Source organism: Acinonyx jubatus, chromosome A3 (genome assembly GCF_027475565.1).
Source record: "Acinonyx jubatus isolate Ajub_Pintada_27869175 chromosome A3, VMU_Ajub_asm_v1.0, whole genome shotgun sequence".
Lineage (NCBI taxonomy): Eukaryota > Metazoa > Chordata > Mammalia > Carnivora > Felidae > Acinonyx > Acinonyx jubatus.
In genome coordinates this window covers 24,183,476-24,196,172 of record NC_069388.1, presented here as the reverse complement: position 1 = coordinate 24,196,172, position 12,697 = coordinate 24,183,476, and the positions used below count along the sequence as shown (strand labels likewise).

Sequence of the window (12,697 nt, the reverse complement as noted above, 5' to 3'; positions counted from 1 at the left end):
AGGAGGATTTAAACTCAATCAATGTAACTCCCCAGTGTACTTTCTTAAGAACTAAACTATAATGCAGTGTTTTTCAAAGTGTGATTCCCCACCAGTAGCACACCAGAGTTAGAAATGCAAGTAATTAGATCCCATCCCAGATCTGCTGAAAGAGAAACTTTGGGGGTGGGACCCCAATGTTTCAACAAGCACTTCAGGTGATTCTGATGTACACTGGCGTTTGGAAATCACAGCTACAATCTTTAGCGGTTGGGGGAAGGAGGGTGCTTAAAAAAAACAAAAACAAAAACCCAAAAAAACGCCTAGAGCGGTTGGGAGCAATCCCAGAGTCCCTCCCATATAAAGGCGAGCAAACTCCGATGTAGCTGCACTCCGCAGCTCCTGCCAACCCTTCTGGCCGGTGCGCAAGGCCTTCTGGGGCCTGTGGTCCACATCCCTGCCGAGCCGGAGCGCCTGCGCGTTGGCCGCCAACTCGCTCTAGTCGCTGTAGTCGGGGCTCGGGACCGGCTGCCATCTTAGTCGAGGGACTGAGGAGTCGTCGCCGCCCCGAGTCCCGGTAAACACCCGCGGGCGGACTGGGGGCAGTTCTGGGTAGAGGGGGTAGCCCGCATGAGAGTGTCCAAGGAGAACCAGGGGTGAAGGAGTGCGGGCGCGCGGGTGGGGTCCTTAGAGCCACCACTGCTCTCACGGAGCCGGTGCCCGTGGGGGGCGCGGGGAGCTCGGGCTAGTGGCCGAGGGGTGGGTTGGCCGGAGGCGCGGTGGAGCCACTGTCTGGCCGGCGGCGTGGGGGAGCCCCTCGCCTTGCTGGCGTCAAGTCGTGAGAGGGCTGGGCAGTGGCGGGCGCCGGCAGGGTCCGGCCCCGCGCCCCTCAGTCCCGCCGGGGGCCACTCTCCCGCGGCCCGGCCTACGCTCGGGCCCGGCGGCAGCGGCCGCTCAGGCCGACGTGGCCCTGTGAGGGGCGGCGGCCGGGCCCACCTGACGCTCGGCTGGCCTTACCGAGACTTTTTGGAGCCCCTAGTCGCGAGGCGGGCCCAGCATAGCGGCTGCCTCCTCTTTCTTCCACTCCCCTCCTCCCTCCATTGTCCCCCATCGTGGTGGTCCCGGCCCGGGCGCCCTTTTCGGCGCCCGCTGCCCCGTCCGGCACCTCCCGGCGTCGAGTTTTGCAGACGTGGGAGCTGTCAGTGCCCTCCCCCTTGAGTGTCCTTTTCTTTAGCAGAGAAAAGAAAAAAGTAGCTGTGAACGTATTCTAAAGGTCGAAACGTGAGGAGGACGTGACTTAGGGGGAACTAAGCGGGGAACTCAAGTTTTCAGACGCAGTCCAGGGCCACGACTTAAAGAGAAAACACAGGGTTTGTGCGCTGAAGGTAGACTTTGGGCCTAAAGAGGTGTAACAAGGTGAACGTGCAAACCACCCGAAATTCACGTCCCAGTAACAACTCAACTAGTTTGTTGGTTGTATGCGTATCTTAATCTTGTTACGTTTTCTGCCATGGTTCTACAGCTTCAGTATACCTTTTTGGGAGTGAGTGTTGAGGAAGAAGAGTGGGATTTTTTTTCTTTGAAAGTTCATGAGGCACTGGTGCCAGCCACTTATCGTTGCACTTAGTTAGGGTCTCCCACATCTATTACTAATATAATTCGATTTTAAGCAAGTGTAAAGGCAGTGTATTTCTACCTTCAAAATCGGCTAAGGATTTCTCAGTTATAATAAAGTTCTCATGGCAGATTGCTGAGAGCCTGCACTGTGTATTCATAGATGTACTCGAGGTACAGTTACTTCATTCTTAAGATTAGAAATGAAGGTGGAAATTCAACTGCTTTTTTTAAACAGAGAATGTAAGTTTTTTGGGTGTGAGTCCAAAAATAATTCCTTCATGTTCAGTATGTGAATCAAGTCAGAAAGGATATGAAATAAAAAACAAGCGCAAAATACTTTTTCACAGTATTCTAGAGGGAATCATTTCTAAATTCTTTTTAAAAAATTCTTTTCATCTATTGGAAGAGACAAACAAACCAGTAGTTCCCAAATTTGCCCATTAGAATAGAAATTCCAGGATCTCCTTTCCTGAGATTGATTTAGTAGGTCTGCTTTGGCCCTGAAGAATTTTTTTTTTTTTTAAAACATGCCTCAGGAAATTCCATTGATCTTGGGAACCACTGAGGCAAACGGTACTGTGGACCTACCAAGAAATTCTCAAAAAGCTTTGAGACTGAAGAGGAGGTGACCAGTTCTGTCTGGGGTTGGCCGAGGAGGTCACAGGAGGTCACGGGAACTGCTCCTGGTCCTATTGGGTCTTAGATGATGAATAGGAATGTGATAAGGGTGGGGAAAAGGACGGATAGGACAGTGGAAACACAATGCTGTGTGTAAATGCAGAAGATTGTAGGAGAAAAAGGGTTCAGGGAGTGGAATGGGGAAGGAGAGCATTGTGGGACAGGAGGTCAGAAAGGTAAAAGGAGGTAACCATATGAAAAATTCTAAGCATGACGCTAAAAAACTCGAATTTTATGTTAGCAGTGGATTCAGATTTTAAACGGGAAAGTGATCTCAGTACGTGTGTTGTAGAAAGATTGCTCTGCTAATGAGAGTAAAAGGATGGAAAAGGGCTATTGCAGAAGTCTAGCTGAGAGGTGAAAAGGCTTGATTTTGGAGGGAGGCTGTGGGGATGATCAAGGGATTGGATTTAGTTATTTACTAATGCATTATTGTTGCCATATTTTTGGATGAGGAATTTTTAGGGCCAGACTGGGTAAAAGACTGTTGTTCTGTATAAAGAACCCATTAGCAAATCTGAATAACATTGCCAAGTTATATATATTAATGGTATGAGAATGTATTGTTCATTTGCACTTTTGAAAAGTTAGAACCAGATTGGGTGCAGTTTGGAGGGGAGCTTGGAGATTAGACTGAAATTTATGACTATCAACACTATTGATCTAAGATTGTTTGAAGTGTTTTTCTCTCACACTCAGAAACTTGATATAAGAATTTTAGAGTTGGAAGAGATTGCAGTCCATGGTGGCAAATATATTTTGGTTTATGGACCAACCAAACTTTGAAATAGCTGCCAGAAGCATGGTATTGAGAAGGATTTGGGTCATATGTATTCTCTGGGAAAGTGAGTTATGATTGATTAGTGATGCTTCCTGTGGACACAGTTATCTAGTGGGAGATGTATGTGCCAGGTATACGCCATCCTTAGACTAGTTCAACCTATTAGTTTTCTGTTAAAAAAAAATCCAAAACAGGTTAAATAATTTACCTAAAAGTAGTTAATAGTTAGAGGTAGAAGTAGAACTGAGTTTTGTAACTCTTAGTTTGTTATTCTCCAGTGTTATCAAGATGAATGTGTGCTGCTAAAGAGCTTTTGGTATCAGACCAAAAGAAAAAGGGTATTTCTAGCCTGTGCCTCTTGACTGTTTAGGTAAGAGTTTGACAAGGAACTTTGGTCTAGAAGTAAATTTTGTTGTATTTATTCTGACTTAAGACATTTGTTGTTAGTACTGATAGGAAGTAGTCACCTGTTTGTGGTTTTTTGTTTTCTGTTTTTTTTTTTTTTTCACTTCCTTGTTTCTCACCATTCTCTCAGTTTTAGGTTTGGGGATTGGTTTCCTTTATGTGAGTTAAGGCAAAAGTATATAACTGACTGACTTTCTTCTTTCTTTCTTTCTTTCTTTCTTTCTTTCTTTCTTACTTACAGCATTTCGCCAAATTCTAGGCTCATAATAAGCGCTTAGTAAAGGCATGTTGGTTTTTGTAGCTGTACATGAAGCTAGTTTTGAGTCAATATAAATTAGCAGGTGGGGGGTTTGCAGAATTGAATTACAGCATTATCTGGTTAGTAGATCGGCCCTCAGCTAAAAATACTGGGTTGGAAACTAGCCTCACAACTAGTAGTCATTAACTAGGAGCTGTTCTTCCTTCTGTTTAGCAGTGCTCTGTATTTGGAAAAGTGCTGCCACTTCAGCTCTTTTGCATTCAGAACTGACTATACTCTGATCCTTGAAGTGCTTTTTCTTTTCCTATCCCTAGGAGCCTCCCAAGTTGCAGGGATCATCCTTACAGTGACCCCAATAGTTAGAGTATATGCTTATATTGCCATCCTCATTTTGTCATGTAGACATCATAGCCAGGTGGACTTCATCCCCATACTATGTTTGGGTCCTTTTCCCCTTGACTCACTTTATCCTGCCTGCCCTATCAAAAACTATCTATCCCCCATCCCCCAATGATCTATCCCATGAAACTTTTATTATTTTTTTCAAGTAATCTCTGTGCCCAACATAGGGCATGAACTCATGACCCCCAAGATTAAGAGTCACATGCTCTACCAAATGAGCCAGCCAGGTACCCCTTTTCCATGAAACTTAAAAAGACATTGTGTTGTCAGGTTCCCAAGGTCATTGCTAATCTGATATGTTTAACCATAGGAATAACGTGTTAATGGACCCTCCTTCCCCTCTCAGGTAACATGCATTTAACAGTGGCCTTCTGGAGACAACGCCTTAACCCAAAGAAGTGACTCCAGCTGTGAGAACTTCAGGTATGGTGGCAGGCCTGTGAAAGAGATTGGGGGGCAGGAATGGTGCAGAGGGTGAGCTCTGGTCATATAACTGCTGTGGGGAGGGAGGTAGGAGAAAGAGGATGTTGAAGAAATAGGCAGTTTCCACTTGGATCTGAAACCGAGTCTCCTCTATAAGCATTAACCTGTGAGCCACAGTTTGCCCTTACTTTAGGTGCTCTGACTTTTTTTTCTTTTTTAAGTTTATTTATTTGAGAGAGAGAGAATGAATTTGCGGGGGAAGGGTAGAGAGAGAGAGGGGAGAGAGAATCCCAGGCCTGCTCCAAGCTCTGCACTGAGTGTACTGTGGGGCTTGATCTCATGACCATGATGTCAGATTATGACCTGAGCAGAAATCAAGAGTTGGACATTTAACCGAATGAGCCAAACCAAGCGTTCTTGACTTCTCTGTTTTTCTAGTTTTCTTGAACATATACTTTTCCCACTTAGCGCTGTTTTATAAACATTTATTCTGCATATTCTTGTCCAGATATGTGCAGGTGTACAGTTAAAAAGTGTAAGTAAAAAGAAGGCAACATGATGAAGCAGAAAAAGATTAGAGGACTTGAAAAGGTCTGGGGTTCTGATTTGATTCTGCCACTGACAAACTGACTTTTGACAAGTTATTTAATCTTGCCTGGACTCAGTTTATATATTTGTAAAATAGATGTATTGAAAATTGAAAAAATTGAAAATAGATGTATTGAAAATAGAAAAAAATGAATTTACAACTTTAAGACATTACCTGAGTCTACAAGGACAGTAATTGGCAGTAATACTGAGAAGGAAAACATGAGAACAGGACAAATTCACTTTAAAGGATCAGGAGAGAGAAAAGGAAGACTACTGGATAAGAAAGAAAAGTAGAGCATGATAACAGTCAAACAGGAAGAGAATAAGGAGTGAATGAAGTAGAACTAATGAATTGGTAGGTGAGAAAGCTGAATAGGACAAAGAGTTGTCCCTTTCACTTGCCTCACTCTAACCTTGCGGCTCTTTGTTATCATTACCACTTCTCTTCATATAAATGTCCTATCCATACTTAGATTCCTTTCTTCACCATAAACATCAGTGTTTATTCATTCCTCTGTGTGACCCTTTGTGTTAATTTATATTTTTGTTGATTGTCCTGTAAATGCTTAGAGACCAAGACTATGATTTGCTTGTTATGGTGTCCATGGCCATTGCTATTAAAAAATGTGTGCTTACTCTGTTCTTTTTTATAATTATGGAGAGAAAGGAAGGAGATAGGGGGAGCTTTGTGAAAGATAGTAGGAAAGGAAGTGGCTAAGAGGGAAAGTAGGTAAACAAGACATGGTAAGAATTCTCAAAAATAATGAAAGGAAATACATGAAAATGAAAAATACATAGAGCAAAAAAAAAGGGGGGGGAGGAGATGGTGTTATCTGCAGCAAAGGAACAAGGCAGCTTTCATTTCTTTAATGGTGATGTAATACCTCACAAAAAGTTATGTGTTGGGAAAGATCATTCTCCATACCAAGTATCTTTAAAATATTTCCAAAAGTATCCACTGCATCCTGAGCTCACAGAATAGTTCTTTGTGGAAAGAAAACTAGGGCAACATTCAGGAGACCTGGGTTCTATCCTTGGTATTACTTGTTACTTAGTTCTGTAGTCTTGGGCAATTCACTTAAATCCCTGGGCCTCCACTACCTCACTTGTCTATTAAAGGTATCGAACATGATGATCTCTCAGTTTTCTTCTAGCTCACTCTTTGATTATATTTTGTGTTTCATGGGCTGACTCACTAATTTTTTAGGGCTTTCTTGATATCACAATATAAGATAGGTCTTAGAAATATCTTTTTTTTTTTTTTAAAGAAATGGAAGTCTTCTTTAAAAATTTTTTATTTTTATTGAAAAATTTTTAAATTTTTATTTTATCTTAGCACAATTTGGGGAGGAGCAGAGAGAGAGGGAGACACAGAATCCAAAGCAGACTCCAGGCTCTGAGCTGTCAGCGCAGAGCCCAGCATGGCACTCAAACCCACAAACCGTGAGATCATGACCTGAGCCGAAGTCAGATGCTTAGCTGACTGAGCCACCCAGGTCCCCCTATTCTTTTTATTTTTTAACGTTTATTTCTTTTTGAAAGGGAGAGAAAGAGAGAGCAAACAGGGGAGGGGCAGAGAGAGAGGGAGACACAGAATCCAAAGCAGGCTCCTGGCTCTGGGTTGTCAGCAGGGACCCATCTACCACGAGATTCTGACCTGAAGGATCGTGACCTGAAGCTTAACAGACTGAGCCACCCAGGGGCCTCACCCAGTCTTTTTTTTTTTTTTTTTTTTTTATGTTTATTTATTTATGGAGGGGAGGGGCGGAGAGAAAGGGAGAGAGAGAATCTCAAGCCGACTCTACACCCAGCCCAGCACTGAGCCTGACGTGGATCCCAGGATTGTGAGATCATGACCTGAGCCGAAGTCAGACACTTAACCGACTGAGCCACCCAGGTGCTCCTTACCAGTAATTATTATAAAAAGCAAGGTGATAAATACTATAATGAAGATCACACTGCATTGCAGTTTAAAGTACTAACTTTAGTCTTTTGCTTCCTTTAATATAATTGAATATGTGCTAAGTGCTGCTCTGTGCTGTGTATTGTAGAGACTCATGCTGAAAAAAAAAGCAGTCCCTGCCCTCAAGAAAGTTTGAGTATTTTTTTCACATCTGGAAACTGCTTACCCTAATTTTCCCTTCTGTCCCAGGAAGTTTTATACTGTATCATCACTTCATGGTTTTAATCTAAGAATTCATATGCATATTTGAGCTTGCCACAGTCCAGAAATGTTTGATAACATACTTGCTTTCTGCAAAAATGTATATTTTATTGGATCTGACGTTTTTTCTGTCAGTGACAGAGACATTTTTCTTTTAAGATATGGAAAATATCCAAATGCCATCTGGATGGCATGTTTAGGTGGACTTTGGTTTGCTTCTTAGTCATTCATTCAGAGAAAGAGTAAGATCTATAATTTAGCCTTGATTAGTTGTTCCAGGGAATCCAGTTAGTCACAGAGGAGAGGATGCTACTCGAAAGGAATCATATTGTAGGGGTTAACAATGTGTACTGGAATTTGGTTTTGAATTTTGGCTCTACCATGCATTGGAGGATGACTTTGGGCAAGTTCCTCATCTGTAAACTGGGAATAGTAATAGCATATTACTATATATGGTTGTGTGGATTAAATAAGATAATGTATTTTTGCTTGAACAATAGTTGGTTCAAGTATTAGTTGCTATTGTTACTATCATTCCTACCAACCTTGTCTTAAAATTATTGTCTCAATTTATTAATTCATAAAGTAAGCTTATCTAGGGTGAGCATTGTAAATTTAAATGCCTATAAGGGCTAAATGAACATTTTAAATAGTAATGATCAGGTCGGGATTAAGTGAACTAGGGAATTCATGTTCCTCTAATGAGGTAGCTGTTAAGTAGCTTTGGCTTACCTTTTAATTTTTTATTTATTTTATTAAAAAATGTGTTTAACATTTACTTATTTTTGAGAGAGAGACAGAGAGCAAGTAGGGAGGGGCAGAAAGAAAGGGAGACAGAGTCCGAGGTGGGCTCCAGGCTCTGAGATGTCAGCCCAGATCCTGACACGGGGCTCGAATTCACAGACAGGGAGATCATGACCTGAGCTGAAGTCGGACACTCAACTGAGCCACCCAGGTGCTCCTTTGGTTTATCCTTTGAAAAAGTTAAAGGTAAAATTGACCATTTTAACCAATAAAAAATACATTAATTCATGGGGTGCTCGGGTGGCTCAGTTGGTTAAGCATCCAACTTTTTTTTTTTTTAAATGTTTGTTTATTTTTGAGAGAGAGAGAGAGAGAGAGAGAGAGAGAGAGAGAAAGTGTGAGCAGGGGAGGGGCAGGCAGACAGGGAGACACAGAATCTGAAGCAGACTCCAGGCTCTGTGCTGACAGAGCCTGAAGCCTGCTTAGGATTCTCTCTCTTCCTGTCTCTTTGACTCTCCTCTGTTCATGTGCGTGCCCTCTCTTTCTCTCCCTCCCTCTCAAAATAAATAAATAAACATTTAAAAAAAAGTGTAATTCAGTATCGGCTCACTGTTGACCTAGTGGGGAGTACAGGACCAAGTGTGGCCTGAATATCTTTTTTTTCTAAACAGAAGCAGGGAATCTAGGTTTTGTGAGAAACCTTTTATTTATTTACTTTTTTAACATTGGCAACTTTTGAAATCATAATATAAACACTGTGGGCCAAGCAAATCACCACTGTGGGTAGGATTTGTCTTAAGGGTTGCCACTTTGCAACCTCTGTTCTGGCGCTTGACTTTTTGCATCATAACCCATGTTCCCTGCCTTCTGGGAAGAAAGTCCTTACCCACATAAAGTTTTAAAACAGTTCATGCATGGGGCGCCTGGGTGGCTCAGTCGATTAAGCAGCTGACTTCGGCTCAGGTCATGATCTCGCGGTCCGTGAGTTCGAGCCCCGCGTCGGGCTCTGTGCTGACAGCTCAGAGCCTGGAGCCTGTTTCAGATTCTGTGTCTCCCTCTCTCTCTGACCCTCCCCCGTTCATGCTCTGTCTCTCTCTGTCTCAAAAATAAATAAACGTTAAAAAAAAAAATTAAAAAAAAAATAAAACAGTTCATGCAATACCTCAGAGCAGTCTAGGGCTGAATGAGAAGTATGCAGAATAATTATTAAGGCAGAGAGCAGGAGGAAAGTTATTTAAGAGTGGAATTCAGAATGGGCAAAGGTATGAAGACCGGAATGGACTTCAGATGGTAGTAGTACAGTGAGCAGATTAGTTGGAGTTTAGATTAGTTTGAAGAGGCTGTATGTGGGCCTGGTAATACAAGAAAGCTTGGAAAAGTTAAAAGACCAGACTTCTTGTTTTGGGATAACCTTAAGTCCTATTGACTGACAGGATAAAATGGTATTTTATGGCAATTTATTAGGTAATATTGAGGTCTACAGAATTTACTAGGGTTGGTAGTGTCTGGAGGCAAGGTGACGAGGCTAGGGAGGTAGGTGATAGTGGGAATGAAAAGGAAGGGACAAAAGATTGTATAAGACACAAAAGCATATATATGGGTCACCCTGTGACAGTGGGACCCTGCAGTAGATAAAGAGGGCCAGTTGTGAAAGCTTTTCCCCTATTCATTCTTTTGTAAAAACTGGGATACGTGAAGATAATACTATTATCCCTCCTTTTTCATGTTATGGATCTTGCTTTATCACTCTCTCAGCCCCAGCACCCTTCTTATTGATGGATCACATACATAGTCTTATGATTTCCTGGCTTGCACAAGTAGAATAGATAAAAGAGGAAACAAAGTAGTTTAGCTGCTTACCACATTTCTAGTTTTGGATTTTTGGTGATCTCTGTTAACCTCTATTAAGTTTCATTAGACTTTATACGTGGAATTTTTGTATTTACCAAAGTTTGGAAACACTGACAAATAGCATGCTCGTGGCAAAGATACAGAATTTTGCTGCAGAAACTTGACATGATAATTAATTCATGATCTAGAATGTTTAAAGAAACTGATAAATGTTGTAGAAAGGTGGAATGTGTATCCTGTATAACTTTAGAAAGTGATTTTTAGGATTTTATTTTCACTAGGTCTTTTGGCTTGTTTATAGTTTCTCATGAAAATTTTTGTGACATGTTGCAGGGAAGTTATTCCTTGGCTAAAATGCCAAATGTAGTTATTCTAAGTAGGCTTTTTGGTAAGTAAGCTGAATAGTATGTTAGATGTAGCCTGAGTATTAAGAATACTTGAGATGCAGCAATATTTCCCTCATTGATGAATAAAAGTACTGAACCGAACCTCTGAAAAGTACAAAAAGTTGCTGCTGTCAGAGAGATGCAGCAGTAGGGTGAATAGATTTGAACTAAATCTAAGTCTCATTTATGGAGAAGAGATTTTTTTTGTAAGCATGGTCTAACCTAGTTTTTGGAATTCATTTATTCTGAATATTGAAACGGATTTCCAGGTGATTCATTTAATTATAGATAGCTTTGGAAGTGGGAAGGCAAGGAACACGAGAGAGGGATTAGCTGCATTTGTTTCTGTGGAAAGTCAGTAGTCAAAAGGAAATCCCAGATTATCTTTTTCTGTTCTTAAATTTTTTTTTGGAGGAAAGATATTTACTACAGGTCTTAATTAAAAACTGTATTCAATATATATATTGAAATGTGCAGAACTTAGTTACTACGGCTTTTCTTTGTCTAGAGTGTTGCTTTTATCTGCTGTTATCTCCTTGCCCTTTGTCTTTGTCCTTGAGGGTTTTTTACTGTATTTCTTTATTTTGTTTTGCTGGTGTTACAGGAGGGAATGAAACAATGGAGTGCTTATGTTCAGTTAGCCCTGTAAGTTTATTTTACCATATAAATTGATATTTTCATCTGGAGTAACAATGAAAATGATGAACTTATCCGTCCTGATTATTTTTTGTTTGTTTCTTACTGTGGTAAAATATACATGACATAAAATTGACCATTTTAAGCATTTACAAAAAAATTTTTTTAACATTTGAGAGAGAGCACAAGTGGGGGAGGGGCAGAGAGAGAGGGAGACACAGAATCCAAAGCAGGCTCCAGGCTGTCAGCACAGAGCCCAACACGGGGCTCGAACCCACAGACCGTGAGATCATGACCTGAGCCAAAGTTGGGCGCTTAACCAACTGAGCCACCCAGGCGCCCCAACCATTTTTAAGTGTTTAGTGACATTAAGTACATTCACTTTGTTGTATAGCTATTACCATTGTGCATCCTCAAGAGGTTTTTCATCATCTCACTGAAACTCAGTGCATATTAAAAAATAACTCAACCATTCCCCTTCCGTCAACCCCTGGTAACCACTATGCTACTTTTTGTCTCTGTATAGAATTTGACTATTTTAGGAACCTCATGTAAGTGGAATCATACATTATTTGTCCTTTATGTTTGGCTTGTTTCACTTTGCATGTCTTCAGGTTCATGTGTTAGCATGTGTCAGAATTTCATTCCTTTTTAAGGCTAATATTCCATTTTATGTGTGTACCACATTTTATCCATTCATCTGTTGATGGACATTTAGCTTATTTTCACCTTTTGGCTATTGTGAATAATGATGTTATGAATGTGGGTGCTGTTCTGAGTCAGTATTTTTAGGTATATCCCTAGAAATGGAATTCCGGGATCGTGTGCTAATTCTGTGTTTAATTTTTGGAGGAACCACCATACTGTTTTCCATAGCAGCTATACCATTTTAAATTCCCACTGGCAGTGCACAAGAATTCCTGTTTTCCACACTTAAACCAACATTTGTTATTTTCTGTTTTGTTTTTAAATAATCATCCTAATGAGTGAATAGGTATCTCTTTGTAGTTTTGGTTTTCATTTCTCTAATGATTAATGATATTGTCTTTTCATGTACTTACTAGCTGCTAGTATATTTTTTGAGAAATGTCTGCTCAAGTCCTTTGCCCATTTTTTAATTGGATTGTTTGGATTTGGTGTCTTAATTATTTTATAGGCTTCTGTCCATATATTTTCTGTTTCTGAGTCTACTGCTCTTCTCCTTTCCTGTTGTTGGCAAAGCAACAAGAACCATTCTCTCCAATGTATAGGCCCTTAGTAAATGTTTGATGATAAAAGGTTAAAAGTAGGGCTTTCTGGAAAGGTAAAGGTTGATTGGGGCAAAGCCTTCATTATAGTTTTGGAGTTCTGTATTCTCTTTTAACAACTTACTTGGTGGGGTAAACATTTATGAAAGATTATGCTTTTAGGCAAAGAAGTCCCTGTGTTACTTAAATTTCATTTTAGAGGGGCGCCTGGGTGGCTCAGTTGGTTAAGCGTCATGACTGTTTCATCTCAGGTCATGATCTCACGATTTGTGAGCTTGAGCCCCTTGTGTAGCAGGCACTGCTTGGAATTCTCTCTCTCCCTCTGCCCTTCCCCCACTTACATCATTGCAGATGTGTAGGTTCTCTTTCACTCTCAAAATATAGACGTTAAAAAAATTTTCATTTTAGAGAAGGAAAATTTCTTATTAAAAGAAATTTGATTCTTGTCTAAGAGGCTTGCTGTTACTGTTTGCCTAAGAAAATACAAGTAAGCTTGAGGTATCCAAAGAAGGGTTTTACTTCTTGTAATTCCTG

The 12,697-nt window shown here is 40.9% G+C and overlaps 1 protein-coding gene across 3 annotated transcripts in view; it reads left to right on the top strand.

The window, feature by feature from the left end:
• The first annotated feature begins 419 nt into the window (after window positions 1–419).
• ITCH (itchy E3 ubiquitin protein ligase) overlaps window positions 420–12,697 on the top strand; it is a 143,948-nt gene continuing 131,670 nt past the window's right edge. For 2 of the 3 annotated variants that reach the window (XM_015087599.3, XM_015087600.3), the window contains exons 1-2: window positions 420–556; window positions 4,468–4,544. The gene's annotated coding sequence lies outside the window, so the exon portion shown is untranslated. The remainder of the gene's footprint in view (window positions 557–4,467; window positions 4,545–12,697) is intronic. The other variant, XM_015087601.3, reaches the window with a different exon arrangement.